This window comes from Peromyscus leucopus, chromosome 23, assembly GCF_004664715.2.
Source record: "Peromyscus leucopus breed LL Stock chromosome 23, UCI_PerLeu_2.1, whole genome shotgun sequence".
Classification (NCBI taxonomy): Eukaryota; Metazoa; Chordata; class Mammalia; order Rodentia; family Cricetidae; genus Peromyscus; species Peromyscus leucopus.
In genome coordinates this window covers 19,239,687-19,258,553 of record NC_051082.1, presented here as the reverse complement: position 1 = coordinate 19,258,553, position 18,867 = coordinate 19,239,687, and the positions used below count along the sequence as shown (strand labels likewise).

At 44.0% G+C, this 18,867-nt stretch overlaps 1 protein-coding gene across 1 annotated transcript in view; it reads left to right on the top strand.

The window, feature by feature from the left end:
* The window catches only part of Tmem132d (transmembrane protein 132D), a 632,953-nt gene that overhangs the window by 373,654 nt on the left and 240,432 nt on the right, over positions 1 to 18,867 (top strand).

Here is an 18,867-nt window from a genome sequence, read left to right as displayed (position 1 = left end):
CCAGAGGGAAAGCAGCAGGCTTCTGATGCATGCTCGGCATGATCCAAGTCTATATGACTGGTGAGTGTGCGGTGAATGATAGAGGTCAGAAGCAGAAGCAGGCCGGCCACTGGGTACTGACAAACCCAGGGGGCAGATGGCGACAGAAGGTGGTGGCATGTCTTCGGACCTGGGTCCACTTTGTCAAGTAGAGCCCTCGATGAAAGTTACCCGCAAGGCATCTGGCGTTTATGGCACTCGAGGATAAGAGCTGATCCAGCAGCTGGCACCTCTGTGCTCAGCCCCGGCGTGACAGCTGTGAGAGGTAGTACAGAACATCTGGCCTTGGGAGAATCTGCAGAAGAGGAGCTGGGTGTGGGGGTTAAAGAGAGAGAGAGAGAGGCAGGCAATGTTCTAGGAGGAGCCTGTGCCAGGCTCAGGAGACCCTGTAGAACACATCCTTGGCTATAATGAAAGGTAGTTGTTGTTTGAATGTTAAATGTTCTTACAATAAAAAAAAAAGAAGAAAAACAAAACACCAGAGCCAGATATTGGGGTGAAAGCTGAAAGATCAGAGAAGCAGAGCAAGCCACAGCCAACCTCACCTCACCCATCCTGTTTCCTCAGACTGAAAGCCTCTGAGTCCTCACCTGAAAGGGTCCCAGCTGAAATGCCTTAGTTCCTGTTTCCTCACTCCTTATATACCTTTCTCCGCCCTGCCGTCACTTCCTGGAATTAAAGGCATGTGTGCTTCCCAGTACTGGGATTAAAGGTGTGTGTCACCACTGCCTGGCTTTGTTTCTAGTGTGGCCTTGAACTCACAGACATCTGGACCAATCTCTGCCTCCAAGTGAGAGGATTAAGGATGTGTGCCACCACTGCCTGACCTCTATGTCTAAACTAGTGGCTGGCTCTGTCCTCTGATCCGCAGGCAAGCTTTATAAGGATACACAATATATCACCACAGGACTGTCCTTGACCAGTGATGGGGACATGGCAGGAGCTACCCAAGGACTAAATGACAAGCCAGATGACATCACCCCAGTCTCTACCATAGATAGAGTTCCATTCTTGCCTCCTTCCTGGAAGTTCCTGGCCTAAGACGAGAGGCAGCAGGGCTGGGCTATGTATGGGGTTGTCCTCATCAGGGCTGACAATCACTGATGACTTCTCCCTCTCTGAAGGTGACCTTCTTGTCTCTTCTCCTACAGGTGGCAAGTACTGACTCTGCCATTTTCTGATGAAATACCTTCCTCAAAAAATACTTAATGTAGTGCCTGAGGATAGCTCAGAATTTGGATAGCATGCGTTTCTTCTCATTAAATTTGATTGTGTGTGTGTGTGTGTGTGTGTGTGTGTGTGTGTGTGTGTGTGTGTGTGTGTTTCTAAGAAAACATATATGTAAAAAACAAAAGTGTGCCAAATAGAAACTTTTGATGTTTACTAAGTGAGCACTTGGGGCTGGAGAGCTGGCTCAGTGGTTAAGAGCACTGACTGCTCTTCCAGAGGACCTGGGTTCAATTCCCAGCGTCCCCATGGCAGCTCACAACTGTTTGTAACTCCAGTTCCAGGGGATCTGGCACTCTCACACCAATGCACATAAAATTAAAAAAACAAAAAACAATACATTTAAAGAGAGAAAAAATAAGTGAACATTTGAGAAACACACACACACACACACACACACACACACACACGCACACACACACCACACACCTCCTTATTCACCTGTCATTCTTCATGACAAAACCTTCAAAACCCCTTTCTCTGCTGCTTTAGACATATAGTATGTGACAGCTAATCTTAAGTGTGAACTGGATTGGATTGATGGTGTGTTAGGTAGTAGAGAAACGTCACTCACCCTGGACTTGTCCGTGGGGGCGTTTCTAGAGATGAATCCCAAGCACTGTGACTTATGGATGGACCAATCCCTTGATAGATTTATAATATGATGGAATTGTCAGCAAAAAGGCCAGACCCAGTTAGGGAAAGTGTGTTACTGGGGGGTTGCCTTGGGGCTTTATCTCCCCCTCACCCCTTCCTGTGTGCCTTCCTTTCTGCAGCTTGGCCACCAGGGAGTGAACTGCTGTGCTCCTCCAGTGGCTGAAGCTTCCATAACTGTGATCTCAAATACATCTCCCCTCCTTGAATTGTTCCATCAGGCATTTAGTGACGGCTCTACAGAAGAAGTTGATACACAATACTTAAGTATAACCACCCAGTGCTCCTTGCTCTTGTCTGTAATTTAGAACACATCCATGCAGCTTCTTCCTCCGTCTCTCCTAACACTCATCCTCCTTGTACCCTCAGGTAACTGCTCCACTCCCAACATTTATGAAATCAACTATTTTCATCCTTCTCATTCAAGTAAGAGCCTGTGGATAGTCTTCCTGTGCCTGGCTTCTTTATTATTATGATGATGATTACTTTTAAAGAGTTACCCAGTTCATTCCATGTCATTGCAAATGGAAGATCCATTCTTTCTGGGGCGGAGTGGTATTTGGTTGTACACAATGCATCCCACAGTGTCTTTGCCCATTGATCAGGTCAGTCAGTGGTAAAGTAGGTTGAGTCTGTATCTTGCTCATTGCTTGTGAATGGTACTGTAGTGAACACAGAGAGTCGGTATCATTTCAACAGAAAGATTTTACTTCACTTGGCTATAGACCCATCAGGGGGCGCTGCTCATTGTACCCCAGCTCTATTTTTCCCTCTTGGTATGTGTTCTTATTTAATAAGAAATTATCATCATATTATTAATTATTAATTGCATCAATTATTAATACCACATAATTATTAACAAATTTCATCAATTATTAGTAACACCACATAATTATTAATTAATTCTATTAATTATTATATGATTATTCATTAATTTTATTAATTATTAATTCTTTGAGAGTTCCATATAGTGAATTTTGATCCTACCCACTCCAACTCCTTCCAGTTTCACTCCTACCTCCCTACCCATCCGACTTCATGTCCTTTTTTTTTCCTTCTACGCTCATGGAGTCCAGTGTGTGCTGTCCACGTATTCTTGGGTGTGGGGCCTTCCCTGGAGAGTGCCCAGCCTACCAGGGCCCACACCCTTAAAGAAAACTGACCCTCCCTCCTCCAGCAGCTCTTAGTTGTGATTAGCTACTCAGCTAGGGGTGGGACTTCCTGCTCATCTCCCCTCTCCATGCGGAGAGTTGGTCTGGCTTGAGTTTGCACGGATCTCCTGCAACCTTTGCAGGTCTGCGGGGAGTTTATACCTCAGGGCTTTGAAGAGCCTCTGTACTGTTATCCACGCTCCCCCAACACAGTGGGGGTTCCCTTTTCCTGCACCCCTGCCTGCACCTGTCAGCTTTACTCTTAGATGGCCGCCGTCCCCCCTACAAAGAGATGACGCCTCACTGCGAGTTTTTATACGGTCTCTGAGGTTTGGTGATTTTGAGCATCTTTTCACATATCTGTTGGTCGTTTTGTATGTTTTTCTGAGACATGGTGATAATTTCTTAGGTCTATTGGTATTTAGTTTTAGGGGGTTCCCTGCACCAGGCCTGAGTAGAATTCATATGTTGATCAGTTTGTCTGAAGACTGCACATCTCCATAATTCTCCTGAGTTTTTCCATCTGCTCCCTGGACCATGGCTGTGTGCACAGGAGCATCCCTCTCAGCTGGTGCACATCTCATCAACTACACTTGCAGGGCTGAGACTGAGGATCTGTCAATCATATCTTCTTAAGGATTTTCTAAAGGATTGGGGATCTGTTAGTCACATGACCCCATGACCAGATGGGAGTGGGGATCTGCTAGCCCTTTGCAGTCATACACCATGACAACTTGATCTGGGTTGATAAGAATCAAGTGTTCTTGCAACTTCACGTTGGTGTGGCTATGCAGAGCCACAGTGAAGAGGCACTCACAAGATGCACAAAGGTGGATTCTGAGTCAGCCACAGGAAAATGGCTTCCTGATGTTCCTATGTATTTTTGTTAGCCCCAGCAGCAATATGGTTGTCCTCTTCAGCAAAGTTTACCTAAAAGTCAGTTAAGATTTATTTTCAATTTAAAATGTGTGTGTGTGTGTGTGTGTGTGTGTGTGTGCACATGAGTGTCATACCCACAGAGGCCAGAAGAGGGCATCAGATCTCCTGGAGCTGGAGTTATAGATGGTTGTGAGTTGCTTGACATGGGTGCTGGGAACAAACTCGGGTGCTGATACAAGAACAACAAGCCCTCTTAAACACTGAGCCCTCTCCGTGACCTCTAACCTAAGCCCCCCCCCCACCTCCCTCAAGCATTCCTGAGTCTGTGTCAGCCACAATACTGCAGAGCAGAGAGGAACATACTTGATTTGTTCCTGTGTTTTTGAATGTTCTGGTGATTAAGATTCTATTGCATCCCAAGGTATCTGAAGAGCCTCACCTGGACATGGAATTATCCAATTTAGACCATGATTTAAAAACAATCAACTGAAAAGAATCACTTTGTAAATAATTCACAAATTGCTTCTTTTCCTCTGATTACATCACTCACACCCCTGACCCCCCCATCATCTCATTTCATTCGTTTGTTTTTGTTCTCACTTTTGTCTGGGTGGACTTTTGTGGTTTTGTAGGGAAGGTGAAATCATGGGTATTATGTACAGGTACTTTTACTGGGGTGTAAGTGCCCTATTGAGCAATCTCAGTTAATCCTGCAGAGGACTGAAACAGTGTAACTAGAGAAGCCATGCTATAGAGACCGAGCTTTGGGGCCTCTCGGTGGAACTTAATACCTAAAAATTCTGTTACTGCAGCAATTAAAGCCAACTGTCCCTTTTAGTAAAATCAAAGTCTTAACCCATTATTTTCTTTTCCCTCCCATGAGAAATTCACAAGATTTACCTTTTCCTAAGCACACTAGATTTTTCTTAAAAAAACAAACAAACCACAGTTTAATTTTACTGCTTTCCAACAAAAGTGGGAATGCACACTGCATCTAAATAGTCAGGATCTAACACAATGATTCCTTTACAGACACTTCCTCAATACTGAGTTCCATAGTATGAGAAAGCCAAGAAACAGTAGAACATTGTTGGTCTCTTTGCCATGATGCCTCAGCTCCTCTCTTTATCCGTCTTCCTATCTTTGCGTATTCACTTACCTTTGATCTTTCCCTAAAATTCAATCCACACAGCTAATCAATGAGACAGCAAGAATTTATCTACATACTGATATATATTAGTCGGTGTTACAGTATTACTGCCACAAGATATCTGAAGTGGATGAAGTTAGGAAGAAAAGGGGCCTCAGTTATAAAAGCTTAACTCACATTTTAGAGGTTCAAAATCTTGGTGCCTACATGGGTTCAGGGCAAAGGGCAGGCAAGAAGAGCAAGTTTGTAAGTTAGAACAACTGGTATGATCTTGAGCCTGGAACCTAAGAGCCTGGGTTCCCTCAAGGATACACCTCCAGTGACGCATGGCCCTCCCACTAGGCTTAACTACCCAGAACTTTCACCACCTCTCAGCAATGCCATGCAGGACTCAAACACAAGCCCTTGTAGGATGCTCACCCCATAACCAAACCTGCCCATCCATAGGGCAAGGATTAGCATATATCTGCCCCTGACATGGGGTTATTTTGTTCCTCAAAATCATCCTCTGAGGTGTGTCTCACTGCCTGCCTTTCTCAGGGCACATTCATCTCAACAAAGGGACACGGTGCATCCCAGACACAAGCTGGGTTTTCCATTGCTTTCTGACAGAAAGCAGTTGCTGGGAGTCATAGGTGTGGGCAGAGCCTGGCTGTCCCTCAAAGTCATCTATGAGCTGACTTCATGGTTTGATCAATTAACTTAAAATCATTTTAACACACACTTGACACTATTGGGTTAAATCATGGCCAAAATATATTGTAGTAGAAAGTTTTTAAAACCTGTTGTACCTGCTAGAGAGATGGCTCAGTGGTTAAGAGTATTGCTGCTCTTCTTGAGGACCCGACTCTGGTTCCCAGCACCCACATGGAAGCTCACAACCATCTATAACTCTAGTTTCAGGAGATCCAGTGCCCTCTTCTGGCTTCTGTGGGTACTTGACACATGAGGTATACATACGTACATATACAAACACACATATACACATAAAAAATTTAAATAATAAATCTTTAAAAAATAAGGGTAAAGAATCCCTGTTTTCCTTGTGCTGTGAGACCAATACCTCTAAAAGAAATAGATCTCAGAGGTTAAAGACTCATGGCCTAATAGACAGGAAGTGTCTTTCCATAGTCAGAAATAGGAAGCAGTTTTCTTCATGAGTCAAAGGAGAATGTGGTGGTAAAGGAGTGTGTCCTATTGAGGGGATTTTTGTCATGATCTCCCTCAGTTACAAGCAATGCCATTTACAAAGAGCTTTTTGGAGAGCGATCCATCTACACACATAGATGCTTTCTGCATCTCCTTAGAGTGGCAGGTCTTGATTGAGTGTTATGATGCTGGACAATACTATTTCATTCATAATACTAAGCCCCATTAGCATACATACATATTCATGAAAATGATGGACGGGTCTTTGTGGAAACTATAACAAATGGTCAGAATGACTTTATGCAAAGCCCTGAAAATGTTAACTATCTTCTCAGCCAAAGTCACCCAGGAGATCTGCCCTCAGCATCTGATGGAGGAAAGGAATTTGGGGCTCACAGTATTTGTTTCTAGTGTAATCTTAATGGCTCTCATCCAAATGTGCATATACTCACATATATGTGTATATGTACTAATTAGTGTGGGATGTGTGTATGTGCATGGGTACACATACACATGTGTGTGTCTGTATGTGGAAGCCAGGAGTTGATAGTAGGTATCTAGTTTAGTTGCTTACCACCTTTATGCCTTGAGTCATAGTCTCTCTCTGGCCTGAGTTCACCACATAGGCTATAGTGGCTGGCTAGTGAGCCCCGGAGTTCTCCACCACCTCTCCATCCCAGGACTTGGGTTATAGACACACTGTCACACCCAGCTTCTTATGTGGGTTCTAGGGATCTGAACTCGGGTCCTCATATTTGAGCAACAGACACCATATTGACTGAGCCATCTCTCGCTAACCCCAGAAGATATTTTTTATACATAAAGATGAGGATGCAGTAGGCATTTGGAGTCCTTGTCCAAGGCTATGATGCTGAGTGAAGGCAGAGACTGGCATTCACATGCTGTCAGTGTCTGACCATGTTATTGTACCCTAACTCCACACTGGTGGTCACAGACCTCTACTTCCAATCTCAGAACACATCCAAAGTAGCATCTAGAACCAAGTGAGTGACCTGTGGAAGACACTGGCAATCACCGATAGTGTCTCTTTCCACCCAGCCTTGACATGGCTTCAGGCAGCCAGTTGCAGTCAGCCATGTTTGGCTTTTGAAATGACACCCACTTGCTGACCACATACTTGTGGACCAGGTACCCAGATGAAAATCCCATGCAGATAATGCTAAGGCACAGTGGGTGCAGATGTTGGCCATGGTCAAGGGATGGTTTTGGTGGCAGCTATTTATTTCATGGCCGCTCCCTCCAGCTTTGGTTTTAATTCTAGTTGTTGAGAACACTGTTTATGTCGATGTACAGGAAATGAAAAACAAAAGAAGGAAATTATCAAATGATGTATTTCAGCCTGAAAATGTCATTCACATCTGTCTAAATGAGGGTGAGCATTCTTTATTTTAGTAAATTGAGATTGACTCATCTTGTTGCTTAAAAATCTTGTGTGTGTATCCCTCCAGATGTGTGCATGGGCTGAATTTTTTCAAAAAAAAAAAAAAAAGAAAGAAAGAAAAGAAGAAAGAAACTCTATATGGAAGTCATCAATGTAGGCTTTACCATAATTCATTCAACCATTCATCTATTGGAAAGGCTATTTCTTCCTAATATTTTTATAGCTTAAAATAATTCTCACATACTATTTTGTATGTGTGATTGATTTTATTTATGTGGATAGATATCCATGTGAGACTCACAGTACAAAGAAAAAGTCTGTTTTTTTAAAATAAATTTATTTCATTATGTACATGCATGTACCCATGTGTGCCTCTGTGTGTGTATGCACACATGGGTGTGCAGTTACCTGCAGAAGTCAGGCATCAACTCACAACTACTGTGCATCTCTCAGGCACTTTTCCCCCTCCAGCATCTCCTCTTCTGAGACATGCCTGTCTCCAACCTCCCCTGAGTCTTTGTTTTGTGGAGTCACCTGTCTCTTCCTCAGGACTCTCTTCCCATCCTTGCAAAAGTACCACCCATCCTAAAATAAAATCTTTGGTTTTGCTTATGGCAATTTCCACCAACAAAAGTGATTTCAATTGTATGGATATTGCTTTCTAGATTCCCACTTGTGGAATTTCCTCATAACCAAATAGGTACATTTTCTCTTAAAGCACAGAAAAGTAGGGGAGAAATTTTTTGACTTGCCTGTGTGGGTTGGTTCACTGAAGTTAGCATGAATTAATTTTATAAGTAAAGTATGGCTTAACATAGAAGATGGGTAATTGGTCATGAAGGAGTAGGCAAAGTGATGGGGAGGGCAGTGGAAATCTGTTGTGTCTTCACTGTCTGGACCACATAATTGTGTTTGTGAAACACATATGCATAGCAAAAAAAAATGGTAATTTAAAAATGTATTTAAAAAGGAAACTTTTCCACACTTGACAGTAGCTCAAAATTAAATGACATTACTTGCTAAGTCAATTCTACACACAAATATAAACATGACATGTAAAAAGTTAGCAAGTCAGATGTGAGAGTGTATCAAAAAGACGGTGGCCTGAGTTATCTTGGAATATCCTGGCCATGGTTTGCTTTCTACTGCTGTCATAAATGCCATGACCAAACCCAACTTGGGGAGGAAAGGGTTTGTTTGGTGTACATGTCCTGACCACAGCCCATCATGAAGGGACATCAGGACAGGAACACAAGGCAGGAACCTGGAGGCAGGAACTGAAGCAGAGGCCGTGGAGGAGTGCTGCTTACTGGCTTGTTCCTCATGGTATACTCATCCTCCTTTATTTTAGCACCCAGGACCACCTGCCCAGGGGTGGTACCGCCCAAATGAACTGGGCCCTCCCACATCAGTTGTCAATCAGGAAAATGCCCTAGGGGTCAATCTGATGGAGGTACATTCTCATTGAGCTTCTTCCTTAGATGACTATTTTATATAAAATTCACACACACACACACACACACACACACACAGAGAGAGAGAGAGAGAGAGAGAGAGAGAGAGAGAGAGAGAGAGAGAGAGAGAGAGAGAACCAATTGGTATTCAGCAATAGAAAATATGGGTCAATGCCAAAACCAAACAAACATTTAGATCCGGGTTCCAAAGAAGCCTGGGCACTCTTGTGGTTTGAAATCCATTGTTGGTGGAGACTGTGGAGGGTGGAGTTCTGGAAACTCCAGTATCATCCTGGAGTCTGGGAAGTGTAGCCAGGTTATTCTGGAATCCTGAGAGCCACAGAGAGTTTCACTTTATCACACACACACACACACACACACACACACACACACACACACACACCTGCTATACAATACAACATTTAGAAATGTCTGTAGACATTGCCAGATATTTCCCAGAGCAGGGCTGTCCCCAAGATCAGGTTCACTGAGATAATATAATTAATTTTCAGAAAAAAAGGAGAAACAAATGGCAGTCTCAGTGAGTGCTGGCTAAAACAACATCTTACAGTTCCATGCTGCTTCTTCATCCTTATATTGGTATCTGGATTGTTCTGGATGATAGACACATGGAATTGGAGGTGTGAACTGGTGGATAACCCCATGGAAGAAGCCCCTGTATTCGTTAAATGTGGGTATTAGATCTGGACTCACATATATGTTTCTGGGAGATCTTTCCCGTTAGCTATTCTGTTGATATCAAAGGGCATATAGGAGGACATGGTACCCTTGAGTAGTTTTGGTTGGTTCTAAGGAGGCAGAAGGTGAGGTGCCTTCTGGGAACTTCTCTCAGTGTTTTCCCGGATGATGATGGTGCTTCACAGATCCTCGGGAAGCGGGGTCATTTTCCTTTATAGCTTCTTGCAAGTCCTCTGATTGATGTCAAGACATACCAGTCTGGCAAAACAGGCATGGCTCTTCCTTCACTCACCAAAGCTGTCCCAGTGGCTAGGATAACACATGACATTTTCTCGACAGGTCTTCAATGCTGCTCCGTGCCAACAACTCTGCTTCTCTGATCTCAGATGGTGGGGATGGGAAACAGACATTTATTAAACAGTAGTCAGGCTGTCTGAAGTGGGCTATGCATGGAATATGGCCAGTATTCCTGAAAATGTAAGTGGCCAAGATAACCCCAAATAAAAGACAGCATGAGCAACTGAGATGAGCTTGAGAATGTTGCTTGCAGTTCTTATTTATCTCCTCCACCAACCTCTGTGTATGTCTGTGTCTATGTGTGTGTGTGTGTGCACCCGCGCGTGTGCGCAAGTGCATACATATGCATTCACATGTAGAGGTCACATGACTTCAGGTGCTGTTCCTCAAGAGATGTCCACCTTGTATTTTGACACAGGATCTTTCAGTGGGACATAGAGCTTGCTAGTTAGGTTGGGATGTCTGGCCAAGAAGCTCTAGGGATCCCCCCTGCCCTTACCTCCCCATTGCTGTTATGACAAGTGCATGCCAGCACACCCACCTTTTTACATTGAGTGCTGGGGATGGCACTCAGGTGCATGCTTACACACCAAGTGCTCTACTGCCTGAGGCATCTCCCCAGCCCAATTGCAGCATCCAAAGACCATAACACATCACATTAGTGCCTTCGCCATGTTGCTCTTTTATCTAGAGACTACAGAGGTACCGCCACACATCCCACTGAAGCCAGAGCAGGCAACCAGAACACACTTCCGGAGGCTGGGCACTGGAGCAGGGATGGAAATGATGAATCTATGACAAGGATCTGCACCTGGTCCAGGGTCAGAGGTTTGGTGTAAACTGCCTAGGAATGACCACAGATAGGTGCTGTGCATCCAGAATGGTCAGAAGGCAGACTATGAGATGTTTTCAACAGACAGAAGAGACATTGAAAGAAATAGAGATATTAGATTTGACTTAAACATCACAAAATATGTACGTGTATATAAATGTCCCATGGGACCCCACTAATATGCATAATTTTTATGGTTTTGTGTACCAGCTAATATAAGTTAATTTTAATAAAAGAACTGACTGGAAGCCAGGTACTGGTGGCGCACGCCTTTAATCCCAGCACTTGGGAGGCAGAGCCAGGCAGATCTCTGTGAGTTCGAGGTCAGCCTGATCTACAGAGCGAGTTCCAGGAAAGGCTCCAAAGCTACAAAAGAAAAAAAAAAAAGAACTGACTGGAGAATGAAGGGATGACTCACTAGTTAAGAATACTGGCTGCTCTTGCAAAGGCTCTGGATTCTGTTTCCTCATGGTGGTTAACAACATCTATAACTCCATTTCCAGGGGAATCTGATACCTCCTTCTTCTGGTCTCTGCGAGTACTGCATGCATGTGGGAGACAGACAGGCAGGCAGGCAAGCAGACATATAGGAAAAATGCCCATACATATAAAACAAAAATAAATACACCTTTATTTATTTCAGAAAAAGAACTAACCCTGCTACCCCTTTTTCTGAGTTGATCTAATTCACAGCTCTCCTTAGCACAGACCTCAGAATATTGCTATTGAGTTGCCAGTGTGGCTTTGAAGTTGAAACTAATTTGCCCAACACTTCCTAAATTTGTATGTATAAATAACAATTTTAATTTCATGCAGTGGGTCATTTTGGTCAGATGGTATGATATAATCAATTAGGACCTCCAAAAAAATAGCCTCCCCAAATAAATTACCTCCTAATGTTTCCAACCCCCACCCCGATACATCATAACTTAGCTCACTTTAAAATCACCTGGGGCTGGGCCGTGGTGGCACACGCCTTTAATCCTAGCACTCGGGAGGCAGAGCTAGGTGGATCTCTGTGAGTTCGAGGCCAGCCTGGTCTACAAGCCAGGAAAAGCACCAAAACTACACAGAGAAACCCTGTCTCAAAGAAAACAAACACACAAACAAACAAACAAAAATCACCTGGGATGGGAACACATCAGATCTCAAAACCCAACCTTCCACTTCTAAAGCTGGAAGGCCACGGACTTGGTATTTTACACCTAATCAAATAGACAGCTGCCTCCCCAGGGTGGGATTTCACTGTAGACACAGAAGGAACTTAACGCAAAGGGTAGCGTCTCTCGGGGCCTCTCTGCCGTAAGAAGCAGAAAGTGACCATGGAGGGCGGGCGGATTCCGCAGAAAAGATTGCATTAGTGTGGGCTGACAGAAATGGCTAGTGGCTTCCAGGTCTCAGGTGAGGCCTGGGTCATGAAACATAAGCAGTCTCTCTCCTTCTGCATCTTCCCCTTGCCTGATCGCCAAGCCCTGCCCTGCACACTGTATCTCCCCTCACCCTCTTCTCCCACTTGTTTTCTTCATGGTGGTAAACAGTTGCCACTGCACCTGAGTGTGAGAGAAAAGGCTCCTGCAGGAGCCCCATGGTGTGACCGAGATTCACTCTCAGCTGAACCTGGGTCCCGTCTCATTTCTTAATCTCGTGCTAGGTGCTGACTGCCTAGGAAGAGCCCATTATGTCCCAGGAGCCTGAGGGTGGCTTTTTGTCTCCTCTGATCCTGGGGAGCCACTTGAGATGTGGGATTATCAAGGCAAGACAAGGAAGGTGGTGGATTCATTGCCTAAGCCTAGTTTGCCATAACTGAATGCCATAGCAGGGAATTTAGTCTCTCATAATTCTAAAATTAACGTGGCAGGGCCATGATCCCCCTGACAGCTCTGGAAGGCGTCTGTATTCATTGCTCCTGCCATCTAGTGGTTCCCAGCATCTTCAACCCTGCCCCACCCTGGCAACAGGTGCATCTATCCCTTCGTGATCTCCCCATATGCCTCCATCAGCAGGGGCCATCTTACTGTATCTCTCTCATATCATGCAGGCTTTGTAAAGACGTTAGTCATTGCCATAGGCTCTACCCTAAGACAACCATACTAGTTGCCATTACAAAAGCCATTTCTTGGGGTCTGAGCAAATGTTACTGTCAGAGGACATTGCCTGGGGGAGGTACCATGGTCTTGAACAAAGCAGATCCCACTGTTGAGCCGAGAGTGGCCAGTGGCTAGCCAAAGGCAAGAGGGCTGACCTTCTGGTCCTCAAGTCCTTGAGACAGATGAAGGTGTGGTAGACACTACTGTCTCTACCCCTTTAATGTCTGGTCAGTAGATCTCACAGGAGTAGTTCTGTATCTGGACACAGCTTTCTCCTGCCATCCCAGTGAGCTTCGGTTCTTGGTTTTGTTTTGTTTGTTTTTCCAAGAAAGGGTTTCTCTGTGTAGTTCTGGTGCCTGTCCTGAATCTCACTCTGTACACCAGACTGGCCTTGAACTCGCGGAGTGCCTGGCTGTGCCTCCTGAGTGCTAGGATTAAAGGCATGTGCCACCACTTCCTGGCTTGAGCTTCGGTCGTTGACTGGAGCCTGTCACTGCAGAGAGGCTGACCATGGGCACCCTTGTTTTCTCTCTTTTATGTAGTCTGGGGACCTGCCCATGGAATGGTGCCACCTCCATGCATGAGAGGAATTCCTGTAGCTAGAGTTTTCCTGCCTGGCCCATAGTCAGGACAAATCTCTGTCACCCGCCAGTCCCACAGCCGCTCAGACCCAACCAAGTAAACACAGAGACTTATATTGCTTACAAACTGTATGGCCGTGGCAGGCTTCTTGCTAACTGTTCTTATAGCTTAAATTAATCCATTTCTATAAATCTATACCATGCCACATGGCTTGTGGCTTACCGGCATCTTCACATGCTGCTTGTCCTGGCAGCAGCTGCAGTGACTCCTTCCGCCTTCCTGTTCTTTCTTTTCTCCTCTCTGTTAGTCCCGCCTATACTTCCTGTCTAGCCACTGGCCAATCAGTGTTTTATTTATTGACCAATCAGAGCAACACATTTGCCATACAGAACATCCCACAGCATATTCCCTCCTCAGTGATACCTTTCTGAAACCCTCACAGTTATAACCAGTTGAGTGTCTCCATGGTGATCCAGTCAAGTTGACAAGTTCTAAATCCAGTCAAGTTGACAGTGAGACTCAGCCATCACAAAGGCTGTTGTCAAGAGGATGGAAGTTAACTGTTGGAAAGTATGTAGGAACGGGAAAACTACTCTGTTAGTGAGACTGGAAGCAGTAGAACTACCTCACGGTTCCACCGTTCCCATGGGGAGAACACACAAAGAGGAGACACTCAGGGTTTGTGTATTATTTACAGGCACGGAACAAAGAAGCTACCTATGAGCACATTAATGAACGAAAGGATACAAAAAAAAAGTGACTGTATGAAATGAAAGACTTTCCATCCTTAAGAAATGGGGAAGACCTGCCTCCTGCTCAATTGAACCCAAGGGACATTATGTTAAGTGAAATAAGCCAGATGCAGAAAGGCAGATACCACAGCATTCCATGCAGACTCGGGACCTAAAAATACTGATGTCATGAAGAAGAGAGTAGAGTGCTTATTGCCAAGCAGCTAGGGTGGGGAACCATGATGGTTTAAAATAGCAATCACAAACTGAGTCAGTTCTAGACCTCGTGTGTCCATTGCTGTGACTGCATTTCGCAAATCCCACTGTCTGTTTGAAAACTACTGAAAGAGTAGATCACTGGTATTCTTATTAAGTGTACACACACACACACACACACACACACACACACACACACACACACACGGATGCAACCAGCTTCTTTGTTACAAACACCTATACTTGAGCATATGAACACACACTGCACATTTTAAATCTATGTCATTTTTGTCAGCTAAACTTCAGCAACCCTGGAAGACACAGCTTCTACTACAGAGAATCAGACCCTCGTTGCTGTCCAGGGAGTGACCGCAGTGAAGTTAGCAATGATCATCACAGCCTTGTGGTGCCTTCACAGGTTCCTTCTTCATGTACAACAGAGCAACTGATAACTTACAACCTGCTAGATACTCTGAAATTATAATGATCCAGGGGCCATTTCTTCCTTCACAAAGACATCTACATGATGAGGGCCATAACCACAAAGCCTATGTAATACACATTAATAAAAGAAAGGTATATGGTATTAGGTAGAGTACCCTGGTGTCTGGCCTTATGCCTAGATGTTCAGAGGGTCTTCAGGTTGAGGGGATGACTCAGTGGGATGACTCAGTGGGAGTCGTCCCAGCAAGCAAAGTCCTCCCCCAGACTTCTTCTGTCTTCATAATAAAGCACAGCAGTGGGGGTGTGCCTATAGGTGTGTGTGGGTTGTGTTCCAGCTCAAGGGTGCTATCAAGTGTTTTGATTTCATTTAGATGCTCTTGTGTGAATAACTGTGGAGTGGCTGACATGGTGGATTCATGGCTGGCTAAGATGTTAGTTATGATAACTCAGGCTGCTTTCTATGCAAGCAGTAATTATTCTTTTCTGTGTGTCTCAACAATGCACCGCCCAAACCTCAATGATAGATTTTTTTCCATATTGTTTCAATGTCGGCTTCTTAGAGTGGGTAAGCTTTCCAAGGTCAAGATTTCTTACCCACTTTGCACTTAGCCACATACTTGGCAGGCAATAAATATTTGTGAGACTCACAACCTTGAGGAATGAATCACTACCCTGAAGACAGTTGTCCCCAAGAACTGTGACTACTAGAAAGGAGGACAGTTTTAATCGTCTCTAGCATCAGCATGTTTTACTCCAGAGCCAGAAAAGAGTTCCAGATTTCCAAACTAATTGCATGCCCAAGGAATGGGGAATTCGATACCTTAGGTTCTATAGGAATTTTCAATCTCAAAATAATGACCTTGAGCAATTCTATAGAAAATTTCCATCTTCAACAATGAGAGGCAAGGAGTGTATTGGCTGGATATCCTTTGGTTCTCTGTGGTAGAAGCTGGATGGTAACAGTTTGTGCTCATTTAGACTGTGTTCTCATGACTACACCAGGCTGCATCTGCAACCAGTGTCTGAAGCTGGCTGTGTTGTTCTTGTCTTGTATCATAAACATGCAAATTCCCTTCCCAGGGCATGAAGATACTTGTTCCCTCTCCTCTAGAAAGAGCAGGAAGAGATGCCCAATTACCAGGAACACACAAATATCTCCAGAAGTCACAGAAAACTCCACTACATTTTTATTTATTTGTTTTGATTTTATATGGATGAGTTTCTCTACAGGTGTGTCTGTGTTCCACATATGTGTCTTGTGTCGGTGGAGGCCAGAAGAGGGTTTCAAATCCCATGGAACTGGAGTTACAAATGATTGTGAGTCACCATGTGGGTGCTGAAACCCAATCTAGGTCTTCTGTAAGAGCAGCAGGTGCCCTTAACTACTGAGCCATCTCTCCAGCCCTAAATGTCTGCATTTGAAAACTTAAGCAGAGCCATGTACTGACCACTCTTAGACACATGGGTGGAGTTGTTATCTGCTTCTCCCCACCCTCTGGTTCATTGCTACCCCCCCAAAAAAAAACCCAAAAACAAACAAAAAACAACCCCTAACAAACAAACAAACACCCCAAAGTTCTTTTCATAAGAGGGAAACGGAGAATAATGGATTTTGGGTAAACAAGTAACCATGTCCTTCCCGGAGAGTTCCTGAATAAACAAGTCAATTCATTGTATCTGGGTGTGATGGCTAGAGCCCAAGAAACATGGGGAATTGGACTCTACACTAGCAATGAGAGTTGAGGGTAAGTTTTAATGACATAGATTTTGTCTTGGCTCCTTTTGAATGCCTAGGAAAAGAAATATTCTGACATTTTGATGCATTGTTCTGTCTCAAATAGGCTGCTTTCAAAAACAAGTTAACAACAGCAAAATGTTGAGTGATCATGATACTGTATTTGGTTGAAGTGCACATTGGGTAGTTTCTAGATTAAGCGGAAAGGTTGAACACATGTGTTCACATCCCACTCTGCAAAGTGGACACATCACATCAGGAAAGAAATAAAAAAGACAATCAACTGGTGGGGGGAGGAAAGCTGGAAAAGGCAGAGGGGTCTGTGGCTGATGAGAGGGGAGCCAAGCAGGTAAAGCCTGGGATGGAGCAGATGCAGTCACTCCCAGAGCCTCAGAATGCTGATCTGGCTGGAAGGTAGCAAGGAAAAGAACTGCTGAACTAAAGGAGAAGAAGCTGCCAGAGTCATAAAGGAAACAGAGGAGTCCAGTTGCCCACAGCCGCCTTACACTGCACAGTGATAGGGCAACAGTTAGACCATTGAGAGCAATACGAGCACAGATCTGGGGAGAAAGGAGTGAGGGGTGGTGTGTTGATATTTTATTTGTGCTTTAATAAATAAAGCTTGACTGGAGATCAAAGAGAATAGCCAGCCATTTTAAGTAAACAAAGAAGTCAGGCAGTGGTAGCACATGCCCTTAATCCTCTCACTTAGCAGGCAGGATCTCTGTGTGTTCAAGGCCACACTAGGGAACAGAGCCAAGCGTAGTGACACACGCCTTTAATCCCAATACCAACCATAGAGGTCTGGAGGTCTGTACAAGCAGACAGGAAGTGACAGAGCTGTATAGGAAGAGGAAGTGATGTAGCTGGGCTATGAAAGCCAATGAGAGATCAGAACAGAAAAGTCATATAAATGTGAGTCTATAGGAAGAAGCTCTCTTTGGAAGCTGTGGAGTTGGTGAGGTGAGGTTAGCTCATGGTTTGTCCTAGTCCTCTGATCTTTCCCTCAGGCTTTACCTCAAATTTCTGGCTCCATGTTTTTTTTATTTATTAAGGCCATTTAGAAATTCATCTACAGTGTTGTCTTACAGATGGCATAACTGTACTCTGGCAAATCCAGGAACTGATGTGGGAAATGAAGAAAGAAAAACTTAACAAAATAATGGATTTATGAACCACCATAAAATTCATAGCTTTTTGGTGAAAGTAGAACAATGTATTACCTTTAGAATATCAGAAAGAAAAAATGATTCAAGTATAAACTTTTATTATAGAAAATTACTTAACACCCTTAAATATAACTCCACTAAATTGCTAAATAGGAAAGACTTACTATGCCCTTGAATAATGTACTAGTCAAGGTTCTCTAGTGTAACAGAACTTATAAAATGAATCTCTCTCTCTCTCTCTCTCTCTCTCTCTCTCTCTCTCTACACACACACACACACACACACAGAGTTTATTAGAATGACTTACAGGCTGTGGTCCAGCTAATCCAACAATGGCTGCCTATGAAAGGAAGGCCCGAGAATCTAATAACTGCTTAGTATTCTGGTCTTCAGCAACACTGGAATCCCAAAAGAAGTAGACTCAAATGCCAGTGAAGTAATGAACTTGCTGGAGAGGCAAGTGCGAAGAGGCAAAGAGCAGAAGCTTTCTTTTTCCTTGCCCTTATAGAGGCTTCCAGCAGAAGGTGTGGCCAAGATTAAAGGTTTGTCTTTCCATCTTAAAGATCCAGATTAGAAGTGGATCTTCCCACCCCAAATCAAGCAAAAACCCCTTGCAGATGTGTCTCTCCATTTGGGGGATTTTAGTTAATTCTAGATGTATTCGAGTTCATAACCAAGAATAGCCATCATAAATATTCCTAATATTGAGGCTGGAGATACTGCTTAGCGGTGAAGAGTGTTTTCTACTATTGAAGAGGACAAGACCAGTTTGTAAAACCCATATATGGAGGTCACAACCACCTGTTATTCATGGTCCAGTGTTTCTGATGCCCACTTCTGGCTTCCACAGGCCCAGCACTCACATGTACATACACAAGCACATAAATGAAAATTAAATAATTTCTAAAAGATGAGAATGTATTTCTGGAAAGCAAGTGACTCCTAAGACTTAAGTGTATTTATAAGAGAA